Raw genomic sequence first — 14446 nt, 5'->3', positions numbered from 1 at the left:
AAGTGAGAAGTATCTCACTCGGTTTTTGTTCATTATTGAGTCTTGAGATGAATTTGTTAATCATTCCAAGGGAACTTATTTCAAAGAAGATTGCTTTTTGAATTGCAAAGGTATTCAAAATGTGTATTCAAAATGAGAGCCACATTATACAGAATCAGTTACTAATATTTCTTCTTTCTTACACCATTCTTATGTCTGTTCTCATCATACTCAGTCAACACATTTAACATTACAGAGAAAATATCAAGAGCAAAAGTCTCAATTGTCATTCCCATCTCCGTCTGAGAAATCTGCAAACTCTGAATGCAATGATGAATAAATATAGAGATGGCATTTATTTTCCTTAAAGTGGTCATGTACTGCATTTTAAAAAAATTATAATATTCCCTGAGGTCCACTTATAAAGTTAGCAAGGTTTTTACATAAATAAACATGATTTCAGAAGTAAAAGGCTATTTTTTTTAATCTGTGAGACTCAAGTGGTTCTAAACAGTACCAAATTTGCTCTGGCTTGGTACAATAGCAGAACCCTTAAATATACCCGAACCCTTTTTTTTATAAGGTTCCACAAAGAACTATGATTTAAAAGTTCTTACACAATTTGTTTCATTACATTGTTTTGAAACCTTCAATGCTGAAAATGGCAATAGGTGAAATTCAGCCATGAATTCATGCATGTTTGAGCCAGAGACTGATACTGAATCAAAAGACAAACCTTATACCAAGGACACTCCATGCGACAGAGCAGCAATTCATCCCTTATGTACTATTTGTGAGTTAGTTATTACATCATACATTTGTTTAAACAAAGCAGAAAGGTGTTTCTGTCATTATATATTTGAAACATTTGCCAAATGTGAACATGTACATAAGCTTTGTAAGGTTTGGTTGTGGTAAATAGCCTAAAGTACTGAGTTACCCAGTTGACAAAATATATTTTGGGTTTTTTGTGTAAGCGAAATATGAATGAATATAAGTTGTTGTCGTTCTTATATTCTTAAAAATAAAGTTTATCCATGCTTTTTTAATGTTAGGATCACAAGGAAAGCTATACAAAGACTGTTTTCCCACAATTTGACAACCATCTTGTATGCTAAACCTCTGGTGTTTTTGGGTAATCCTGTTTGCATCTGTCTCGTATTTACTACTACGTGACGTGCGAATTGGTGGGCGGTAATGTACAAGATCTCTTAGAGTCTTTTGTGGACATATGACATTAAATTAAATTTGAACGAAAAGCAGTCATTTTCAAAATACCTGTTTTTGAATGCAACAATGTGCCACCGTGTAAATGACCCCTCTCCTTCAGACGAAAGCATTGTGTGTAAAATATTCTCAGTCAGTTGAAAGCTTACTGTAGATACCAATCAAAACACTGCCACTTTTTTTCATTTCTTTCATTATTTTTACTCTTTTTTGTCACTATTTTTTCTTCACTTAGAATTGTGGTCAAGATAAATAAAGGCAACTGCTGCAGTTTCATCCCCATTGCCCCTAAGGTAAATTGGCCCTTTATCAACATCAGGCCTCATCTATCAGTGCAAAGATGGGTATTGAAATTGCTGCTGGCCACAAATCAGGCCAATGGATCAGTCCCTTATCTGGAACAAGGCCGTCATCACTCTACAGTGGGAAAAAGAGGAAGAACCCTGGCACGAGGACCTTTTTCGTTGCTAGCTGATTGATGTGACCCCCCTTGACCCTTGGATGACCATGATCACCTGGTGTGAAGTCACATCAGGGGCTGGTAATCAGGGCCATTTTCTATCTCTTTTAACTTCATCTTCAGCAGGTCAATGCATATAGATAAAATAAAAGTAATTCAAGGAGCAGGAAATAGCCTGTTCCAATCGGACTGGAAAATCAAGGCTACTGTTTTAATCAAACTGGTTTTCTCAAGTTTCATCGCTGAGTTTTGATTTATACACTTGATTTTCTCGTCTGATGGACGTTTGACACCACCATATATAGAAGTTATACAAATAACGCAACTGTAAAAATTATTTTCACCATAAAAATTGATCAGGATTGATGAAATGCCATCGATCACGTCATGAGGTGTTGAAAACTCGTTCATCAAAATGAACACCCAAGGTCAGTCTTTGCAGAGAGAAATAACCATTATGTTTGAATTCCTCCTCAAAATAATTTTATAAGAGCTCAACAAGTAATTGAACTCAGGACATAAAAAATATCAGAAAAAAAAATCAGTCTGCGATTTAAAAAACCTGAAACAAAAGAAAAGCAGGTGGTTTGAAAAAGCAGTCCACTTTAGCTGTAGTACTCTCTGATTCATGAAAATAAATGGTTTTATGATACAAAACAAAGCCAAAAGGACTTATATATGCAGTACACATTTTTATTGTAAATTATTTGCAAATAGGATGATCATGGAGGAAACAGGACTACAAAATGGCCAAATAAATACAAAAGGGTAAATTTGTGAAGCTATTGCTATTTCCTCCACTCAGTGTGTGGAGTCAGTCCCTTGGGACAGGAAGAGGACCTTTCCCCTGTTGAGTCTAAATAAAATGTATGAGCCAGATTTTGAGTGGCAGTGAATGCCCGCAGAGAGTAAACAGTGAGGTGACTCAGAAAAAGGGCTCTTAAATGAGACCATAGACAAAAATCTATCTATTTTCTCATTCTCTTATAAGAGCTAGCGTGGTGCTGTTAAAATATTCTGGAGAGAGCTTGAAAAATGGCCCAGCAAAAAGTGAAACAATCAATCATCACCTAGAAAAAGTTATAATCTTGTGGAAATAAAAAGGCTTTTTTTATTGGATCTTTCTAAAGGTCGATCGGAGAATTCAGCGTTCAGATCGTCGCCCTGAAACTCTCGGAGCACTCTTGCGTACAAACGTCTTTGTTATTGTTTATAGTGAAAATTACCATATGACTTCAGATCTCTTACTGTTATGTAATGGTTATTGTTTCAGTTCGTATTGTTGCTATATGTTGCCGATTTTTTTACACATTATATTTTTTTCTTAGTGAAAGCTTAGTGAAATCAATATTTCATGTCTATTTTTATATGTTTTTGGTGGGTTAGTATAACCAAATGTACATTATGGCTTATGTACAGAATTTAAACATATACTAGTTTAACATAATACAGGACTATGGGTACACTTAAAATGAAGGAATTTTCCATAACATTTTTTCAGAGGTGTTTCTTTAAATACACATTGCATTGTGTTTTAAGGTTAAAGGAAATGTCAAACATAATGGAAAATGTCCTGTCAGAAAATTAAAAGTAGTAGCCTACCTTTTCTGTTTTTGCACAGATTGTCTTTTCTTCCTGTGTAGTTTGATTTGTTCATGGTACCTTTAAACCTTAAAATGAATCTTGCTTAGTCCCTTTAATTCTCTTGCACAACTGAAATATGTCAATGATGCATGAAATGCATAATTTGATGAAAGAGCAGTCGGCCGTATTTACCCAATCACGGTTCACTGCTAATCACATCAAAATGTGATGACACAACAATCTGTTCTCAACAGCCAAGACAGCGAGTCAATGAAATGCATGTTTTACAACGTCTAGCTGAGATAACTGTCAGTGCACAATATTTAAATACTTATGGGAAGGTTTTTACACCATCCAGCAAACAAATGAAATCAAATTGAAAGCATAACAAATATTTCACTTCCCAAGGAAAATAAATGCATAGATCCACAGCTAAGTTAAAAGATTATTTAACATTAAGTGAGAAATTAGGTCTTTGTTTCTCATTTGTAGGGGTGGGGGACTGGTAATGTGGATCTATTGGGACAGAGCATGCAGTCCATCTTCCCTATAGTGATTACTTTCGCTGAAGGCTGTGATGGGGTCGGGGATGTCACAGTGAGTTTTGAGTCTAATGAGTCGCTGGCTCTTGGCTGTTCTGACCCGCAGGACGGTACTTTTAATGAAAACAAACTTTAGCCGCATATGTATGATGGTGAAATCAAGACTGATAACCAGTGGACATCATCACTTTGGGTAAAATGAATGATTTATTTAATTTTGTAATGGAGAAATAGTACAGATAAGATTAGGGTTAGATGATGTTTTACTTCTCAATATGCAAATAAAATGACTTAAAGGACCAGTTCACCCAAGAATTGAAGATTTTGTTCTACAGAAGAAAATATAAAGTTTGGAACCTCCAACAGGTTTGGGACAACTTGTTTAAAGTGTCCATATTTTAAAGGTCTCCCACAGGTTTGCATGCATTTAATGTAAAAAAATATATCATAATATGCATTGCAGCATCACCTCTCTTCTACATTCATTCTCTTCCAAGCCTCAGCTACAACTGCAGTGTTTGAGGGCGGGTCAGTAGATGAGTAGACGCTGTGGCGGCCATTAAGACCATGCAGTTGGGTAAAGACTACAATTACTGACAACTTGTCTCATGCATCCTTTTTTTGGTAGACAATAACTCAATTTATCGTGCGCTTGATATTTGGAATTTTGCAGACCTTTTACATTCCCCATAATACACACTGCATGAATGGTATTATCTGAAATAGCAACACACTGATTCCGTGATTACTTTGACATCAGAACAAACCGGTTAACACAAACACTAATTATAACTAGAGTAGACTTTTTGATAACAATTTTCTTTTTTTTCTTTTTTTGCGATTTTTAAATTCATGCAAGCATATATTTGGATTAGGTTCACAAAAGAACCACCAAGTCTCTTGTCAATAATAAACACTAACAAAACAACAGAAAATGACTGAGAGAGAATGAACTTTTGCAGTTACAGAAGGTCATCTCGTCACCTTTGGATCTCTAGACAGGCAAACAAAGCAGGGCCAGGCCTGAGGGACATTATGAGTAAACAGCCCCTGTAATGGGCTCTTAATCGGACAATCTGGAGAGAGGGGCCGGGAGCTGCTGTGCTGGGCAGCCGACAGAGAGCTGGAGGTAACTATGTGCAGTTATTATTAGCGCTATCATTGATCAGAATGGGAGAGTGCCGCAGATGAAGTGGAATGATGGATTTCACGACTCAAGCCCACTCTCGCTGCCTGTGCCGAGAAATAAACGAGGGAAAGAGCATGCAAAAGAGACCACAGAGAAGATGGACTGTTGCAAAAACAGCTCTAAACTCCTTCGAATGTTCACTCGTTCATTTTCAGTTTTAGCTACATAGCATGCGCACACACACACACACAAACCAACTATATTATACTATACATATATTCCCTTCTTCTTTTTCACTCTCTATCTTCTACCCCTCCTTATTCCTTAAAGAGATAGTTCACGCAAAAACACTTAAAATCGTGTTTTTCCAAACCCATATGACTTTTTTTCTTCTACAGAACACAAAAGAAGCTAAACACTCAGAAGACCCCATGGTACTTTTTCCAAACAACAATAGAAGAGATAACTTGAGGCTAAAAAAATGGTTTGAAACGCCATTCTATTTTTCTTACCTTAAATGAGTCCAATTTCTGCTCACTGAGTCTTCAAGAGAAGGCCCTGCAATTATAAAAGGCACAGATAGAATTATGGCATGACGGGATACGGCTAAATTATCTTATATAATGTCAGCAATTCATTGTGGAGAGCTGCCTCTAAAATGACTGCCTTGCTCACCCTGTCTCTGAATGTCAGCTTGAATTCCTGCCAGATGATCAGACTAAGGAAAGCATACTGACATGATTTATGAGGCAGCTGAAGAAAATGTACATTTTAATGAAAACACCAGTAAATCTCATGCTAGTTTTTTTTTTTATCTTAATACCTCATACCTAAAATAACTGTGAAGCTAGCATAAAAATGCTATAAATCATAATTTCCAACTTCCTTTTAATATTTTAATATTTAATACGATCCTACGGCGTCATCTTACTGACGCTAAAGGAAAGCGTCCGTTAGAGGACGCGGTTAGGTTTAGGTGTGGGGTGGGGGTAGGGTACACGCGATCCTAAGGCGTCATCTTACTGACGCTAAAGGGCGCCTAAAGCGTCAGATATTGAAGCATGTCCAAATGCTTCCCAAGGCGTCAGTTAAGTGACGCCTTGGGGGTGAGAATGGGCTGTTTATTCATTATCTTGAACCTTTATTTAAAAGATTTCCAATGTTTTCACTGATCAACATAATTGTATTTTGTAAATATAAACATATTTGGTATTGATGGCTGCAACAATCTCCCAAAAAGTTGGGACAGAGGCTAAATAAAAGATTACCCAAATTGAACAGTCCACAATTAGCAGGTGAAATGGTAATAGGTGAGGGTATCGTGTTTAGGTATAAACAGAAGATCCACCAAAGGGTTGGTTTTTGCAAGCAAATATGGATCATGGTTCACCACTTTGTGACAAATTTCATTTTTTTTTATTTTTAAATTTCATTCAAAAATAACATTTCTAAATGCAAGACTGCAAAGGATTTAATCCTTTCACCACCTACCATAATATTGCGAAAAGATTTAGGGAATCCAGATAAATCTCAGTCTGTGTGCAAGGCAGGAAACTTCTGTTGAATATGTTTGTCTTTCGAGATCTCAGATGTCATTGCATGAGAAACCATCATGCTAGTATGCTAAATATAGCCACATGGGCTCAAGTAGGACTTTGTAAAAACCTTTACACAGTCTGCTGGTATAGATCAAGAAATGCAACTTGAATCTCTGATATGACAGAAAGCTCAATTCTATGCAGAGACGCTGCCAAGTTCTCTGGGCCTGAGATCATCTCTGATAGTCTAAAATACAGTGGAAATGTGTGCTTAGGTCAGAAGAGTCCACGTTAAGCTTGTTTTTGGGGAAAACGGACATTAAGTTCTCAGTCCCAAAGACAAAAGGGACCACTCAGACGTTCATCATGCAGCAACAAAAGCAAACATCTGTCATGGTCTCAGGCTTGCACAATTCAGAATTGAATTGAGAATGACTTCTGAATTCCAATTCAGTATATATATATATATATATTCCTGTTTAATCTGTCCCAGAGGCAACAGTGGCAAGGAACCCAAACTCCATCAGGTGAAAGAATGGAGAAAAAAGATCATGGAAGAAACCAGGTTTATTCGGGGTACCTTAGTCCTCCTCTGGCCAACGAACCGACATGGTGTGATTATGATTCAGGCTGCATCACAAGTCAGAATTCAGATTAGGATCTGTAACATTCATAGATTGATCCAGTTGTTTTGACTGAAGATCAGATAAATCACGCCAGTATATGGAGCTGAAGCTGGCCATAAGTTGTGTAACTGACTTCTTTACTTGTTTGTTTTAATCGAGTGTGAGATTAATAGGATATACAAAGACGGCTTCTGTCTGTTTAATATTTATAAGCTGAAACTACCAGTTAACAGCAGAGCCACAGGCATGGATTAATTCACATTAACTCAGTTTGATAGGTCTGAAACAAGCCTAACAGGATTTTGCAAAAGAGGATTTCATGAGGGTGCAGTTATTAAAAGGCGAGTTTCAATTCCATACTTTGATTGTTTTCATTAATTGTCCACAAATTCATTAAAAAAAATAAGATTGATCAGGCCTTGTGATTCAGACAGAGGCAAAGCTTTACTTTGCATATTTGTTAGAACTGCAGATTCTACTAATTTTCCTCATTTCTAGCAATATCTCTTGGAGAGTTAAACAATTTCTTATCATTTTTACTGTACAACAATTTTCGGCTTTTTGGTACCATTCACAGCTTTTGACAGTAGAAATGCAAATAATTGCGTACCGTACCGAACTGTACCATACCGTACCGCTCAGTGGAAACAAGCCATTACTGTGCCATTTTATTACTCTAAGGTAATAAAAAGCTAACGGTTCATCGAGTAAGGTCTTACACGCCACTGAAAACATATGTCAATATATACTCAAAATTATTACACATTGCACCTTTAAAAGTGCAGGCTGATGTAAAAAGGAACTGTTATTGAAACGGATTTTATTTGCATGCAATTTCCATTCTGAAGCGTGCATTACCATTTTCTCTAAGGCTTCCTCGTGTCTTTCAGGGGAAGGGAATTAAAACCTTAATTACATGCATTATGAAGGAAATAAATCATAAGATACACTCAATCATGCATTGAATGGATATCTGCAGACATTTCAACAATAGGAGTGATTACCTCAGCATTCTAACAGCTATAACACCATTACTGTAAACATGATGCCAGATATGATCACTGGTGCACAAATCTCTCTGACATGATGAATTAAAACAGGCATGAGCGGAAAGAAATAAAAAATAATAAAATAAAGAAGATTTTTTTAAACAATAAATTAAATAATTATTGTGAATTAGGACAGGGACAAAAGAAATCACCCTAAAAGTATTATAAAAGTGACCAAATGACTCGTTTTCAGAAGCCATATGATTTTTTTATGTAAAAAAATAAAATAAAAAATGAATGAACCAATAATGCAGAGCACCTCCATGCTGGAGCTCTTAAATCAAACATGGCGCATTAAGCCCTATTCGGAGAGGACTAGTTTTAGGGGAACATTAGAGAAATTTGTGTTTTGCAGACATTTGTGATTTTAATCAGTCCAAATCTGCCATGTCTGTGTTTTTCTCAGACAACCTCAGTAAAAATTCCCAGGCAAATTACCAACTGTTACCTACTCTTCGGGCAAACTCAACGATCCTCTACGGGTAATCTAATCCCGTCTGAATGCGTATCGAATGTTTGTGATTGCTGGTATTATACTAACGCTTCTCCTTGTGTGTTTTTTAAACAATCTTCATGACGTTTTGACTGCCCATTTTAATGCCCGTGTCAGGTAAGACGGCTTCTGGTCTAGATGCATCTGCTCACTTATGTGGGTTTATTATAAACAGCCACTTCCATGAAGCCTACCTAAATAGGAAAACTTGTAGAAAACACACACCCTCACCTCTGTAATAAACACAGATATGCTAGTATATGCATCTGTTTCTCACAAAAAGCTGTAGAACTTCAGAAGACCTATATTTATTCTGCTCAAGTCGTATGGTCCAGTTTTACAATATTTCTGGTGCTTTATACACTCTAAAAATGCTGGGTTGTTTCAACTCATATTTGGGTCAGATTTGGACAAACTGCTGGGTTAAAATGTAGCCTAATTAAAAAATGTTGGGTTAAAATTTAAAATGACATTTTTAACCCAACATTTGTGTTTGTCCATATTTAAAACAACCCAGCATTGTTTAGGATTTTGGAGCCTCAGCCACTTTCATTGTATAAAAAACGGGTTGAATTCTTAAATGCCCAAAAGATGGGTTTGCGTTGCCTATGTAGCCTGCGCTTATTTATCTGATGCATAATGTCTATATGAGTTAAAATTTAAATTATATCTTTAATTTTCAAATGAGATATTTCCTTTATTGATTGATTTTGAAAGTTACTAATCTGATGGGGCATGTGGGCTTGAAGCTGGATCCCCATATCAACTAAATCAACAGAATGGCACACCAGGGCAATTTGAGTAATCTATTAAACTTTGCTACATTGTTTTTGAGAATAAGCAAGAAGATGCATTCTGTAATCAGGTAAATTGTGTTGCTGCAATGACTCTCAATAAACACTGTTGAAGAAAAGGAGTAAAAAAACTTGGTCTCTTGAAGACTTGAAGGATGGTATTTTCTTGGCAAATTTGATTAGCCAGGCAGGAGTTTATTACCCTCTGTAAAACATTCAGCCGCTTAATGTGCAATAGACTTCCTTTCTTTATGCTCTGCAGCAGTTTTCTCGGCTCATTATAAACATGCAAACCCTGCAATTCAACACCCGTTGGCTTCCCTGCCATTCCCTCAGCTCACAGGGGTTAAGCACTTTCATATTTCACACTGACAGTGGCCAAGACCAATGGGTAAACTCTCATCCTCTCTAAGCTTCCTATTAGAATACATAGTTCAAATGAGGTTTATTGTGCATTTCTTTGTTGTTTTTTTTAAGGGCTTTTGAACTTTTTGAAACATTTTTTGACTTGATCCATATTTCTCACATGCAGTTAAACGTGAAACTCAACAAATCCCTTGCCAGTTCAGATATTTCATGTGTTCTAGATCATCAAACTAAGCTCTAACTAATGAAGTCCTTAATTAGTTGCATCAGACACATCAGTGTGCTTGAGACAACACTTGTTTTTACAGATTTGAGCTGTTTTGAGGGATTCTATTCAGGTGGTTTAAAGATTCCTCAGAAACGCGTCTGTGTCTGGGTTATACATCTCATTTTCAGCAAGTCAAACAACAAAATTGTGTTTTACTAAACGATGCTTGCTATGAAGAGGTTGAATAATTCTGAGACTGCAGAAGTCAGTAGCATTTTCAGTAGAATTTGGGGAAACCACTTGAAACATTTGTTGTGTTGAGCTATTTCAATTACTTTTGTAGAATTTCTTCATTGCAAACAGCTGACAATCTGTAAATTTTGCCAATAAACCTGATTTGCAATGAACTATTCAAAAAATTTTAATATATATATAAAAAAATTCTTCTAACAAAACATCTTTTTAATATACTACTTAGAAGTAAGAAATTCATATAGATTCGGAAAGACATGAAGGTAAGGAAATTACGACAAAATATTTATTTTTGGGTGAACTACCCATTCAAATTACACAAAAATGTACAGTCTTCTTTTTTTCCATTTGGTTTTCCAATTCCACCCTTTTAAGCACCTGACTGACATGAACTGATATGGTTTCGCAGATGTTGGCTGTCTACCCTAAGTGTCACTGATTAGGTTAGAGAGGGGAGATTTAAAACATGGGCCAGGGCTACACAGGGCACAATACAATCTTTTTGTGTCCATCTTGGTTACTTTTGAGAAGGACTGTATACTTCATGGGTGAAAAGCTTTTGTGGCTCACAGTACCAGTAGTTCAGATAGGAGAGCCGTAATCCACTCCCGTACCTTTTAACACTGCAGTAAAAAAGTAGGCACTGGTGCTAACTCTGCAGTTGAAGAGAAAGGGGGACCATATTCATTCTGTCAACATTTCCCTTTCTTGTAACACATTTGTCAAATGGGTCAATTAAACTGCGATTTAATCACTAACTTTACATCCAGGGTGAAAAAGGTTCGGTGACAGAACTCACATATGTGAATTGAAAATAAGAAGCTTTTCTGCACCCAAAAATATTTATTTTATAACATGTTTCATAAATGATCAAGTAATGCGTGCATGTTTTACCCGCATTGGATGTCTGCGTTGTTGACATACAGCGTAATAAACACAGAGAACACAAACTTCCCTGAACATGGTACATGTCTTATAATTCGAGTCATAAACTGTTCCCAGAGGCATCACATTAATTGGCTTGTACAACTTCTGGGACAAAACCGGGACTTTAGGCGAGCGTGTAAACCTTGAATAAATGACCACACTAATTAACTTCTGTCATTAAGGTTATCTATTTTTACATGACACTAATATAATAAACAGATTTAAATCCTAGCCAACACAGAAATCTCAATTAAGTCTTCGAGCCTCGTTCCATCAAAATTAACACACACCCAGGGGAAATTTGACCGATGACTGTTAGCCAATAAAAACTGATGACAAAAACAACTGCTATAATTAATTATATTACATGCTATTTCAATCATTGCAGGATTAATGGCCATGCATTCAAGAATAAAAGCTTGTCTGAGTCACAGAAAACATTATACAAATCTTAAACATTGTATGGCATGCTCTGCAAACATATAATACAAATTTATACAATTATTAAAAGATATAATACAAAAGACAAAGCAGTATTATCATACACAAAACAATTAAAGTGCAAGTGAAATCCTTCCTTCTTTTTTTCAGTAAAGAACACAATATAATTATATTTTAAGTTAGTTCATTACACTCTTGAAAATAAAGTTTCTTTATTGCATTGATGATCCATTAATAGCCTTTTTTTTACATCAATTTAAAAGGTTCTTTATAATGGAAAAACGTTCCTTGTATTTTTTTTTTTATGTTCTTCGCACTAAGAAAAAGCTCTTTTAAGAACTGAATAGTTCTTCATTGGTAAACCCTGTGAAAACCTTTATTGGAACCTTTATTTTTTGCCCTCACATGTATTAACAAAGTGAATCTGATTCCTTTACATTTTGTTTAGAAAAACCCAAGTAACAAATACAAATATTACATTATTGTTGAATGTATAAAACATGTTCACCACTTAAAAGTCAATGTGAAATTACATTTTACGTCTGTAATGTGATAGCATTCAAATGTTTCTGTAATGATCACCAGTGAGAGTGCCTGGAATAATCATCAGAGGGCACTTCTCCACCCCGGACAATCACCACACATCCACAAACTACATCTCCCATAATACCCTGCCTGGACTTCTTCTTGTTTGGTCACCATGAACCTGTTTTTTTCTGTCATTTCCCTGCAAAGTCTTGTTTAGTGTTTGTGCTGCAATTCTGAGTGTGTTTGTATCCTGTTTCTCCTATGTCCTGGTTACCTTGATTCTCTGCCTGTTCCCCTGGATTTCTCTCCTTGCCTCAGCCCTTTTCTGTTTTTTGTTTTTTTGGATTACCCTTTCAAAATAAAAACTGCATTTGGTTCCTCAACCTTTGTGTTTCAAAGCAGTTAGTGACAGTTCCCAAGAATTTGTGAAATCAGAGAAGTTTACAATTTCAAATTGTGCGCCCGTCCCTTGTCACTTGGCGCCTGTCAATGACGTAATATCCGCGTTATCCCTGGTTTCCGCTTGTACTGCCATAGTAACCATGCTGGCGAAAGATGTGGACAACTGCGTAACATCTAGTAGCACTCTGTCGTTGTTTCGTTTGAACATTATGGATAATGGCAAGTAAACTTTGGATCAAAAGGAGAATTAAAACGAGGATAAATATCGGCGTTGCGTTTTTAAGATGCCTAGAGCTTCACGGCAAACTTCGACTTGACAGAGCTTCTCAACTTGACTGAGATGTCACTTTTCCATGTGCTTTATTAGTGAGCAAATACATTAAACAAATCAATATTATATCTCAACATGATGAAATGGTATGCTATCAGTATGTTATTCTAATGTTGATCTAGCTTACTGCTTGTCATACAGCAAACTATCACATAGAATAACATTATAACGTTCAACACACTCAAATGCAGTTTAGTATGATAGTGTAGACCAAGTGAAACAGCACTGGTTTACTCACAAGTTTAATTTGTCAAATAAATTGACCCATATGAGTTGTAATTCAGCACTTGTGAGTAGTTCAGTAGAATTAAATGTCCTCATTGCTTTATATCCACGGGATTCGAATGTGGCGCTGATATCTGTCTCTAATTAGCAATTGCACCCTGCTTCATACCACAGTCATGTTAAAAACATGAATGTTTTCCCTCATCCATAAACGATCCATCAGCATGATAGTAAGTTCCATTATTCCACTTATCACTGCGTCATCAACCTACGCCTAAGAGGTTAGCAAAATTACATATTGAAGCTTTAAACAACAGTGAAAAATAAATTGTTTTATAAACAAATTTCAGGAGGAGAACGTTCAAACAATCATTCCAATCAACTTGTCATCAAACAGTTACCATGTCTACCCCATCAGGACGAGAGGAAGCATATATTCACTCTGTCAACTCACCTAACATTCCTTGACAGTTTCAGCATCCCTCCACCACCCTGACTCCTCACTCTTGGCTTCTTTCACAGCCAGGAATACGGGGGTAGTACTCTGGGTTTGGGCCGAATATCTAACAGGGCCCTCTCCTCGGACAGCACGCCAAATACGCATTTATTATCTGACATATTTGTAAGTGCGAACTCGTGAATTATATTTCAAATAAATGCTGTGAATTTTCTATTCATCAAATATTCCTTTATCATGGTATCAACAAAAATATTAATCAGTACAATTCTTTTCAACATTGATGATAATAAAAATATTATCTGAGCACCAAATGAAGGAGGATCATGTGATTACATTATTAATAAGAATTAGTTATTTTAAATTGTAATATTGTTTCATAATTCTGTTTTTTTCATAATTCTGTTTCATAATTTCTGTATTTTTCATAAAATATATTCATCCTTGCTGAGCATATGTGACTTTCAAATACATTAAAAAATCTTGAGAAAAGGCCACAAACCTTTGAACAGCTTTGTATTTTCAAGACCATGAACACGTATTAAGAAAGTACAGTGCCAAATATGTTTTCATGTTGCTTTTAGCATCACAGCAGTTGTTCCCATAAGACTCTTGCACTATCACTGCATGAAGTTGTGTGAAGTTCTTAATAGAGCATAAAAGGAACATGCAGCTGGCTATATGAATAATAAATCACAGGAGGCATCACAGGCTAAACCATCATGACATGCACTGACATGTGAATGTGTTGAAACCAGTAATGAGAAAAACGTTGTCAATAAGGATGCTAAAAGAGCATGCCAGTTGAAACATCTCAGGAGAAAGGTCTTGCCCAGAGAGAGACTGATAAATGTTAATCACCTGACATGGGTCAAGGCAATCAACCTG

This window comes from Pimephales promelas, chromosome 19, assembly GCF_988280905.1.
Source record: "Pimephales promelas chromosome 19, fPimPro1.hap1.1, whole genome shotgun sequence".
Lineage (NCBI taxonomy): Eukaryota > Metazoa > Chordata > Actinopteri > Cypriniformes > Leuciscidae > Pimephales > Pimephales promelas.
The sequence above is the reverse complement of the archived record's forward strand: the minus strand, read 5'-3'. Positions refer to the sequence as shown.